Source organism: Dendrobium catenatum, unplaced genomic scaffold (assembly GCF_001605985.2).
Source record: "Dendrobium catenatum unplaced genomic scaffold, ASM160598v2 fragScaff_scaffold_456, whole genome shotgun sequence".
In the NCBI taxonomy this organism is placed as follows: Eukaryota; Viridiplantae; Streptophyta; class Magnoliopsida; order Asparagales; family Orchidaceae; genus Dendrobium; species Dendrobium catenatum.
Window position 1 is genome coordinate 126,940 of NW_021318918.1, and position 10,518 is coordinate 137,457.

The 10,518-nt window shown below is 32.2% G+C and overlaps 1 pseudogene; it reads right to left on the bottom strand.

Annotated features, from left to right (window-relative positions):
- Window positions 1-1,400: 1,400 nt before the first annotated feature.
- LOC110096105 overlaps window positions 1,401-10,518 on the bottom strand; it is an 11,838-nt pseudogene continuing 2,720 nt past the window's right edge.

A 10,518-nucleotide genomic window follows, 5' to 3' on the forward strand; every position in this document is an offset into this window, starting at 1 on the left:
TTCAAACAGATCGAGAATCATTACAACAATGCTTTCCTTTCCATTAGTAGAATGATTTTACAAATAGGCTTCCATGCAAATTATCCATCAATAGATCTCCTGCCTCTCCTCCTCCTGCTTCTATCACAACACATGACATCAAGCACAACAACGACTGCCATTGAACCTCCAAATCCGACACCAAATAATATTCCCAGTATAATCATATATCTTCTATTCTTTGGAGCTCGATTTCCTAAATCTGATGAAGTCATAGTATTGTTCACTCTTGGAACTGATGTGTTGCATGGAAGCAAGCATAATCCGTTATTTACTTCAAATGAAGTGTTCGGGAAAGTGGAGAATTGACCTCCAACTGGAATGTTTCCTACCAACTTATTGTAGGAGAGGTTTAAATATTCCAAGAAATCTAAAGAAGCCAACTCTTGTGGGATCTTACCAGAAAGGCTATTCATTGAGAGGTCCAGTGACTCTAGCTATGATAAATTCCCAAGTTGTGGAATAATTTTACCTGTTAAATAGTTATGTGACATGTTGAGCGCTTGAAGAGAAGTAAGTTGGCCAATGGTTATAGGAATATCTACTTCAAATAAATTGTTGGAAAAATCTATTGAGATAATGATCATCCATGACTTTGATATTGTCATTTGTTGCCCCTTGTTCATAATGGTGAGCAAAACCAAATAATTTTCTTGGTCGTTTACTAGATTATATATATCATCTCGTACTGTGTGTATTTTGTTTGTCATCATTGACTTAAAATTATTGAAGCACTCTACACATAATTTGCCACCAAAGTTGTTAAATGAGATGTCCAAGACATGTAACATAGAAAAATCATAATTTCTTTCAAGATTTCCTTCTAAAGGCCCAACTTTCCCATGGAATTTATTTGACTTTAAAACAAGAACCCTTAGAGATGACATATTTCCCAACCAATAAGGAAATGTGCCCTTTAAGTTATTATTCCCGAGGTCCAGAATCTCAAGTGATTGGCAATTAGATAGAGCCCTCGGAATCATCTCATCTAATTGGTTATCTCTGAGATCTATAATTTCCAATTTACATTTTGGACTAATTTCATTTGGGATAGCTCCATGAAGCTGATTTCCTCTTATTTTTAGCACACATAGATAAACTCCTTTCAATAAACATGATGGAATAGAACCTGTTAACAAGTAATTTGATAAATCAAGTACCCGTAATTTGGTCATATTGCATATGAATGGTGGGATTTCTCCAGTCAGGCTGTTATTTGCAAGAAAAAGGTAGTATAACGAAGTTTGGTGTGAGGTGATGTTGAAAGAGATAAAAGATGTTAAATGATTATTTGACAAATCTAATAACCCAATGAAATTTAATGGGAGAGGAAATGGACCTTCAAGCATGTTGGAAGGGACTTAAATATATGAAGGATAATTATACAAAGACTGATTAAGAGGAGGCTTTGTATTTCCCCAAAACCAGTTCGGTATTTCCCCATGAATTCTATTATTTGAGAGTTCTAAGACAAACATCATATGTGGGTAATTTATGATTGTAGGGATCTTAGTCAGATTGCAACTAGCTGCTGCCAAATATGATATCTTAGGAAAGGAAGATAAGAAAGATCCATTATATGCATCCCATGAATTTAGGGAAAGTCCACTATTTGAGAGGAACAAAGTATCCAGATTCTTGAGATTCTTGATAGACTCAAACTCTAAGTCTCCACTAAAATTATTTCCTGCTAAAATCAATGTATATAGTTGTGATAGATTTTCTATTGAAGGTGGTATTTTCCCAGAGAAATGACAACCAGAGATATCCAAATTTTCTAAAAACTTGAGGTTGCTTATTGTATAAGGTAAATTCCCAAAAAAAAACTAGTATCATCAAGATATAAAGATGTTAACTTACTGTCCTCAGAAAATTCTGGAAGAGAACAAAAAAGCATTGGATTTTCCGAGATATCAAGATATTGTAATTTTTTTAGTAGAAATATTTGCTTGGGAAAAACACCTTTGAATTGGTTTTCTGAAGCTATTAGCCAAGTTAGAAAAGTAAAATTGACAAATGATAAAAAAATGTTAGAGTCCAAATTATTTCCTGAAAGGTCAAGGTCATATAAAAGAGGGAGCATGGAGAGAGAGGAACAACTAGCACGTGAGAGAGAACAATAGCTCATGCTCAACTCCTCAAGTGTAGGTGTGAAATTGGCTAGAGCACCACACCATTCATTTTGATATGGCAAGAGATCTATATAGTCAAGACGAAGGCCCCACAAGCTGCTCATGTTTTGTAAAAATATTGGTTTACTAGTGAGTGAAAGCCCCCCAAACTCACTGCTATAAGGAGAGGAGAGGTCAAGGAAAGTCAACTTCATCAAGCGAAAGATACCAACGGGAATCTTCCCAGCAAATCCAGCATTAGAAAGATCGAGGCTTGAAAGATTTGCAAGACGGTCCCACCCGTAACTTGGAATGGATATTCCACGAAACTGGTTGTCGGAAAAATTGAGAGTGTGTAAAGATGTGAGATTGAAAAGGCTAGGATCAATCATACCAGCAATGAACCGATTACTTAGGTCAAGGCCTATGACCCTTCCTAATGATTCATCACATGTCACACCGTCCCATATGCAACAATTTGTGCTTAGCTGCCATCTATTGAGGTCACCAGAAGTAAAGCCTCGCTTTAGTTGGAGAAGCGCTGAGCTCTCTGTCTGGAGGCATTGACCAAGAGCATTACAGTTAATCGAGAAAAAACTCAAATACATGATAAAATGAGAGAAGTAGTAGCTGGAAGAAAACAACAGAGTTTATATGAAATAGCTCCATATAGAAGAAGGTGTAGTAGTATAATTTAAGATGCAATGCCAAATACAACAGTTAGCACTTATAAAGGATAGAGGAAGAAGAAGCCATTAGGTTAGCTTGAGCGGTTTCTGTCGTCATTCGAAGGACTTAGATCTGGACTGTGCTATGTGGTAGAACTCTTTTTGGCCATTCAAAGTTACTTTTTTTTGGAGAGAAAAGAAAACAATTTTTATTTTGAATGGAGGAGGACAATCATGAAGACTTTTGGTTTATTTTTGGAAAATGAACTTGAAAAGGACTTCAACAATGATTCCATCATTTTGCGTGGAAGAGAGCGGGCTAAAGCTAGTTTGAAATCAGCTTTTTCTTTGTGGAATTTCTATCCATTATTTTCTTTGAAGATGATGTTGCTATTATTTCTAAATAATTCATTATTAATTTACTATTTAAAATTACATAAAAAAATCCAAATAAAAAGATAAGATACAGTATTTTGAAAACTACATTAATTAGAAGTTAATGCATAAAAACTGAGAGATAATAAATGAATAGAAATATGTATAGTTCAAATGTGCTCATAAGTTCAAGTGTTTAAATTATTCACATCATGAATTTATACTTTTAATTTTTCATTTTTAATTATGTTGTTTTTAGCAAGTATTTTTAATTATTCACTTGAGCCATCTCAACATGTAAGAAAAGTATGCATGATTGATATCGTAAGACGCCGGATCTAAAAAATAAATAATTTTAGAATAAAATATTTATAATATTATTTTGTAAATTTTTCATGTACATTTGATACATGCAACTGTAAATATATATTATATTCTGACGGAAAATTGATATTAATTTGATCAATTTTTTGCTTCAATCAATATTGGATTGACGTTAATAAGTCATTTTTAATTTATTTTAAATTCAAATAAAATTAGCCTATTGCTTCTTCAGCTAAGCTCAAGCTAATTTAACATCAAATTCTCAGCAAACTTATATTTTAGGCTTTACTTTGACTTAATCACTGTGATCTTCCATTTTACCCATTTTATGTGCACCAAGACCATTAATTTGGCATAAAAGATCAAATCGCTAATTTACCACTTAATTTGACTGTTCGATAATGATGGTCCAATAACAATAACCTGTAGGCTTTTAACGACAATGATGGTCTCATAATTATTGTTAGGCAAAAATGATCGATTTTAGAGTTATACGTAGTATCTGTTTGATTAGACGATAACACAAATTCCATCTAGTTGCAATATTTTTTTCCCCAAATGACTTAACAATCAGTTTAAAAGGGTACTCATCATCGCTACTCAACTTTCAATGCTTTCGGAACCATCCCAGCATTTGAACATATATAGCAAGTAACAGGAAACCAACCCAGGAAAGAAGACAGCAACCAACCCAGGCAACAAATGATTCAAAAACTAAACCACGACAGCATGGTGAATAACAAGAAACCAAGACAACAACCCAGTTACACCAACCCAGGAAACAAAGCCAACAACCCTGGGAAACAAAGATAGCAAACAAGATAGTAACCCAGGGAAACCAACCCAGCAACTGGGGCAACCAAGACACCTTTTCAGGGAAACCAAGATAGCATCCCAGGCAACCCAACCCAGCTTCACCAACACATCATACCAGGGCAACAAGGACAGTAACCTAGGCAAGCCAAGATAGAGCAAGTTTGTAGGTGAATAACATAAAACCAACACAGTTACCCAGGCAGCTAAGGATTATAAAAATAAAAACCACAACGTGCAGGTGAAAATCTAGACTCAAACTCCTGCATGATTATCCTAATAAAATCCCAAGCAATTTATATAACACAACCCAAGTAGTTAATATTTACAAAAAAGTAAACTCACTTGATCATGCTCTTTTAATTTCAAAGGGGGTTGAGCAGCCTCTGGAGCATCTGCATGAAACATTATTAGTTTTAAAGCTTAGTTAATTTTTTTCCCCTTTATTTTAGCGGTGCATGAACTTGGCCACATGCATAAGATTGAGTTAGTATGGATTGTCCCTAACCTAGGGGTAAGTCTATCGCACAATTAATCACAGATGAAGTGCAATACATAAATAAAATAAACACTCACATCAATTCAATACAACCAGCACATGTGCCATATGCAAGAGCGTCACAACATAGAAAGTAAAAAGAAAAGCACCGACCTAGCCTAGATCTAGAAGTGGTGCACAAGCAAACAATTCTATGTGTGTATAGTAGACTGGTGTGGCTTTAAGTAGGTCATATATCAGATATTTAGTCTAAGTTGTTTTTTAGTTCAGGTTTGTTGGAGGTCAAAAGGGGATGTTTTTAGTTTAGATCAAAGTATTAATGTCTTAAGATTTATTTTAAGAGTTATATTTTTAGTGTTGAGCTGATTACTACCTTTATTTCACATCAAGGCCATGATGTTTATTTCACCATCTTTGGGACTAACTTAATGGCCTCGTAGGCCTGGATTATCCAGTAATAATCAATTTTGTTGAGTTAGTTTAGTTTGTTGGTTAATTTTAATGCTTAGGGTAGTGTTTTCTGAAGCTTAGGTTGAATTAGTAGATTTTAGAAGGGAGGTCCTCCTATACGCTAAGTTAGGAGGGTCCAAAAAGTCATTTATAGAAATAGGTTGGGTCTAGGGAGTTATTTTTTTATTAAATATTTGAACTTATCATGAATAATTAGACTATTAGTTTGCTAGATTTTGAGTTTTCTAGGCAAAATTATGAATTTTTGAAGTTTAGGGCCCTTAACTATATACTATGGTTGACTGAAAAAATTGAGTTTTTAAATTATATTGATTTCTAGAATTCTAATAATTTAAATAAATACTAGTCCTTAATACGAGTTGAATGCTTTTAAGTTTTCCCAATTTGGATTTCTGTGAAATTAGTTATGAATTTTTAAAGTGTAGGAATTTATTTAATTATTAAAATTGTTTAATTAATGAGCTATTTTAGGGGTTTTGATCCAAATCAGCTCCAAGCTGATTGGAATCACCCCCAAGAGTTAGGAATGACCTAAGGGGATTTTTTCATGTGTTTGTAGAAAATTTGGAATTTTTAATAATTTTTAATTATTTAATTTAATTAAAAGGGTAATTTTTTAGTTAAAATTAAATTACAGTTTAAGTTGAAGTCCAATTAAGGGGCTTTTAACTTTTTGAGGTTAAGGGTTTAATTTTAAAGAGTTTGAAGTATTATAGGTAATTTTCTGGCTTAATTTAAATTTATTAGAATTTTTTGAAGTAATTGGGGCCTTAATAATGAGTAAATTATGGTTTGTTAATTAAGGGATTTAAAGTGTCCAAAATAATTATTAGAAAATTCTGAGAGGTTAGGATGTTACTAAGTTTTAAATAAATTGAGGATCTATTCTAGCTCGTATAATTTTTTTAAATTTGTTAGATGGTTCTTTAATTGTTGTCCTTAGGGTGTCACTACATTGAGTAGGTTTAAATTGAGTTTTAGACTAACCCTTGGGATAAAATAAAGGAAATACAATAAAAAAAGATAGGCACACCAAGTTTTTAAATCTAGGAGAGCCTAAGCTAGGTGTTTGTACATCCTATATATATTCAAAAGATGATAAATTATGAACTAATACATGCTTAACGTGATTAGTGGATGATTGGAATACAACCATCCACTAATCCCATCTCACCCATGAATTGCTAGTTCATTAACAACTAACCTTATGTATTTTTAAAATGTCACGAGGTGGATCTCCATAAAAAAAATTTTTTTGTTAATATTATCATAAAATCTTTATATATTACTTCTTAAACTACCACATATATCATAAATAAATTAAATATGTAAGTGTTAAAAATATGCTATTAAAAATTAATTCACCAATTTTTTTGTTATTGGTTTATTTATTTTTTTCTATTGGGGGGGGAAGCTTTCCCCCATCCTAAGTTTCCCCCAAAAAAAATAAAAACTACTATGTCCTATTTGGGTCCGAGGCGAATTATTCATATAATTTTTGTTCCAAAAAAAAAATGTAAGTATAAGAATAAGAATTATATAGAATATTTATTTTCCACGTTATTTTAATAAAAGTAATTAAATAATGAATAATTAATAAAAATAATAGGATAATGATACATGATAATAATAATAATAACAACAGTAGCAACATAGACAACAATAATTTTTTAGATACAATAGAAAATTAATTATTGAGAAAAAAAAATTATATTCAGTAGTAATGGTAATGAATATAATAATAATAATAATAATACAATATATAACAATATACCTTAATAAATATTAAAATATATAATTGTAAATTGATAAACAGATCATATAAATTAATAATATAATCAAAAAATAATAATTAATAAATAATAATAAATTATAATAATGACAATTATATAAAAGATAATAATGATATAGCATTAATTGAATTAATAATATAATAATAGTTAATCATATAACTAATAATCAATTTATAAAAAATAAGACTAAATATAATAATATAATTAATTATAATAAGATTATTTAAATAAAAAAAATTAAAAAAAAATAATAGATAATATAATAATAATAATAATAATAATTATAGATACATTAATAATTTAATAAAAATAAAAATAATAAAATAATAATAATTAATAAAGATAATAAATAATTAAATATTTTAAATAATATAATTTATTAATAATAATAATAATAATAATAATAAAATATAATATTTTTATAAAAATAATTAGAATTTTAAATTAATAATATTTTTAAAATAAAGTAGACATTTTTTTTGAAAATTTTGTTATATTATATGCATTTTTGGATTTAAAATTAATTTTTAGTGATTATTTAAATGTTTTTGTAATTAAAAAGGATTTAAATGAATTTAAAACTAATTTTAAATAAAATCGGCAGCTGGATGACACGCGGTAGCATTTGATTGTGTCCCCAAATTGCGGATGCGATTTCCCCAATCATTATCAATGATTGCGCAATCGTGCAATCATTGCTATTGATTAGCGGCGGCACAACAATGATTCTACGCTACTTAACCACGTCAGTACGGGATCCTGGCCGTCAGATCATCCGCCGTTTGAGCGGATAGTCTTGATTTCGTCAGATAGAGAGTTAGACCGCGGGATCGATCCCTCAGTTTGAATGAAACTGCGAAACAACATTGATCAAATGATCAATTGTGGAGATCGTGTACCAGCGGGGCTTAAGGTGAAACCAAAGGCCTAAATGATAATTAATCTCGTTTGATCGATCAGATCGATTAATGAGATGAAATTTTAAACACATCATGCATGAATGAAGATCATTTGTGGGTAGAAAAAATCGTGTCTCGAAATGCACTAAATGAAAAGTTTTTTTATCCTATGTGACCTAGGCTAGTTTTGAGCTTTTGATCTCGGTTTGTGGACGTTCTAACCCATTTAATGGCTCTTTGAATTTGTAGTTTTTTCACGCACAATTCCCTAGTTAAAGTTGTGCCTTGACATGCCTTAGATTGATGGGAAATAGGCTTGAAACGTCCGTATCTTCGGGTAGCCGGAGATCTCGCCATCGGCGAGGTTTGGTCGGTGGGGTTAGGTCGAGAAAGGTGGAGGGAAGTAGTTGGAGCTTGAGTACAGGAGATCTCAAGCTTAGGGCGTCTAGGGTGAGAGCAAGAGCAATATCCTCTCAAAAGAAACACCATGGAGTGTATTCGTAGCCCAATGTTAAGGATAAATGGCCTAGATCTCTTCTAAGATCAATCAAGAGGGAATTTGACTTGATTTGTTCGTGGCTTTGAATTCAAGATCCATTAAGGAGGCGTTAAATGCATTAAATAGGTTTTAATTGACTTAAATAGGTCAATTTGACCCAAGGTTGCCTTGGGTTGACAAAGGTAATGGTTGACTTGGTCAACCTGGTCAAAGAGACCCAAGGAGGTGGAGGTTTGATCCAAGAAAGGGTTTGATTTGGGTTTGAACTTGAATTAGGCTCATAAAGGCTAAATGGGTCAACCTAGGTTGACCTAGGGTCTAGGTCTAGGCCCCACAGAATTGGTTTGACCTATTGAATGCAAGAGAGGTGGTCTTGGGGTCTGGCTTCGTCAATTTGACCAAGTCAACCCCCTTGACCCAGGGATTTGAGCAAAAAGAAGGTCAACACTCTTCAATCTCCATCCAAAAAGCTTATGCTAGCAAAGATCTATGCCTTCTTTCATATATATAATTTTTGCCTAGTGCTGCAGCGCTCGAACATCGCAGCACCGCAAGCCGGTTAATGGCACCACCGCAACAAAATCTTAGTACCGTCACATTGAATTATTTTTAAATTTTCATAAGACTAGAGCACTAGAGGGACAAAATACTCAATGTAACAGTGCTTTAGCTAAAAAATTTGAAAAAATTTCTTATTTTTTTAAAATTATTTTCTTAATTATTAAGTTGTTATATAAGGGGTGGTGGAAAATACAACACTTTGCTTTGATAAAGGTTAAAAGAAGAAAAGAATTTAAGTTTGATTTGCATGGAGAAGATGATTTGGAAGAAGTCCTTGTGGCCAACCAAAGTTATTTTTTTAGGAAAGAGTTGAATGGAGGAGATGATTTGGAAGACTTATGATTTGCTATAGGGATAACAATAATCTTGAAAACTCTAGTAATGATTCCATCATATAGTTTGAATAATTCTTTGAATGAATTTCAATCCATATATTTTTTTAGATATTTAAGTCAATTAAGACAAATTCACATATATCACATAAGTAAGACTCCAATTCAAAATATTTTAATTGATAGTTAAAACTCCCAACTAACATAAAAAAAAAAAAGTTTCAATCCATTATTTTGTTTGGAATTCCAATTCATTATTTCATTTGGAATTCCAATCTATTTTTAAAGGAGTACAATTATTTCTAGGGCTTTTAAAGAGAGAAAAAACTATTTTCTTTTGTCTGATGGAAGACGAGGAGACTTCAACAACAAGAACAAGAACAAGAACAACAACAACAACAATGTCAAGCCTTTGTCCCAATACAAGGGGTCGGCTAAATGAATCTTTTTTCGCCATTGTGTCCTATTAAAAGTCAAATTATCATTTAAATCTAATAAAGAAAGATTATTTATAATATTTTTTAACTAAATCTTTTTAGGTCTACTTCAACCTTTCTTAACATAAGTCAAATCTAACCTCAACTTTTCTAATTGGTTCATGGGAAGGCCTCCTTCTAATGTGACCAAACCATGTAAGGTGGCTCTCTCTAATCTTATCTTCCACTGGAGCTACTCCAACCTTTTCACGTATATGCTCATTTCGTATTCTATCTCTAAGGGTAAAGCCACTCATCCACCAAAGCATCCGCATCTCTACAACACTTAACTTAGTATTATGCTTCTCTTTTAATGGCCAACATTCGGCACCATAAAGCATTGCAGGTCTCACCACCATCTTATAGAATTTTCGCTTAAGTCTAATTGAGATTTTTCTATCGCACAACAAGCCCGATGCATCCCTCCACTTCAACCATCCAACTTGAATTCTGCTAATAATATCCCCATCTATTTCACCATCACTCTGAACAATAGATCCAAGATGTCTAAAGACTACTTTTTGTGGTAAGACGAGGAGACTTCAAAGAATTTTTTTCTATAATAAATGATAGAAGACTATTTGAACTATTTTCTTTTGTCTGATGGAAGACGTGGAGACTTTGAAATTCTTTTTTTTTTTTTTTTTTTTTTTGGGGG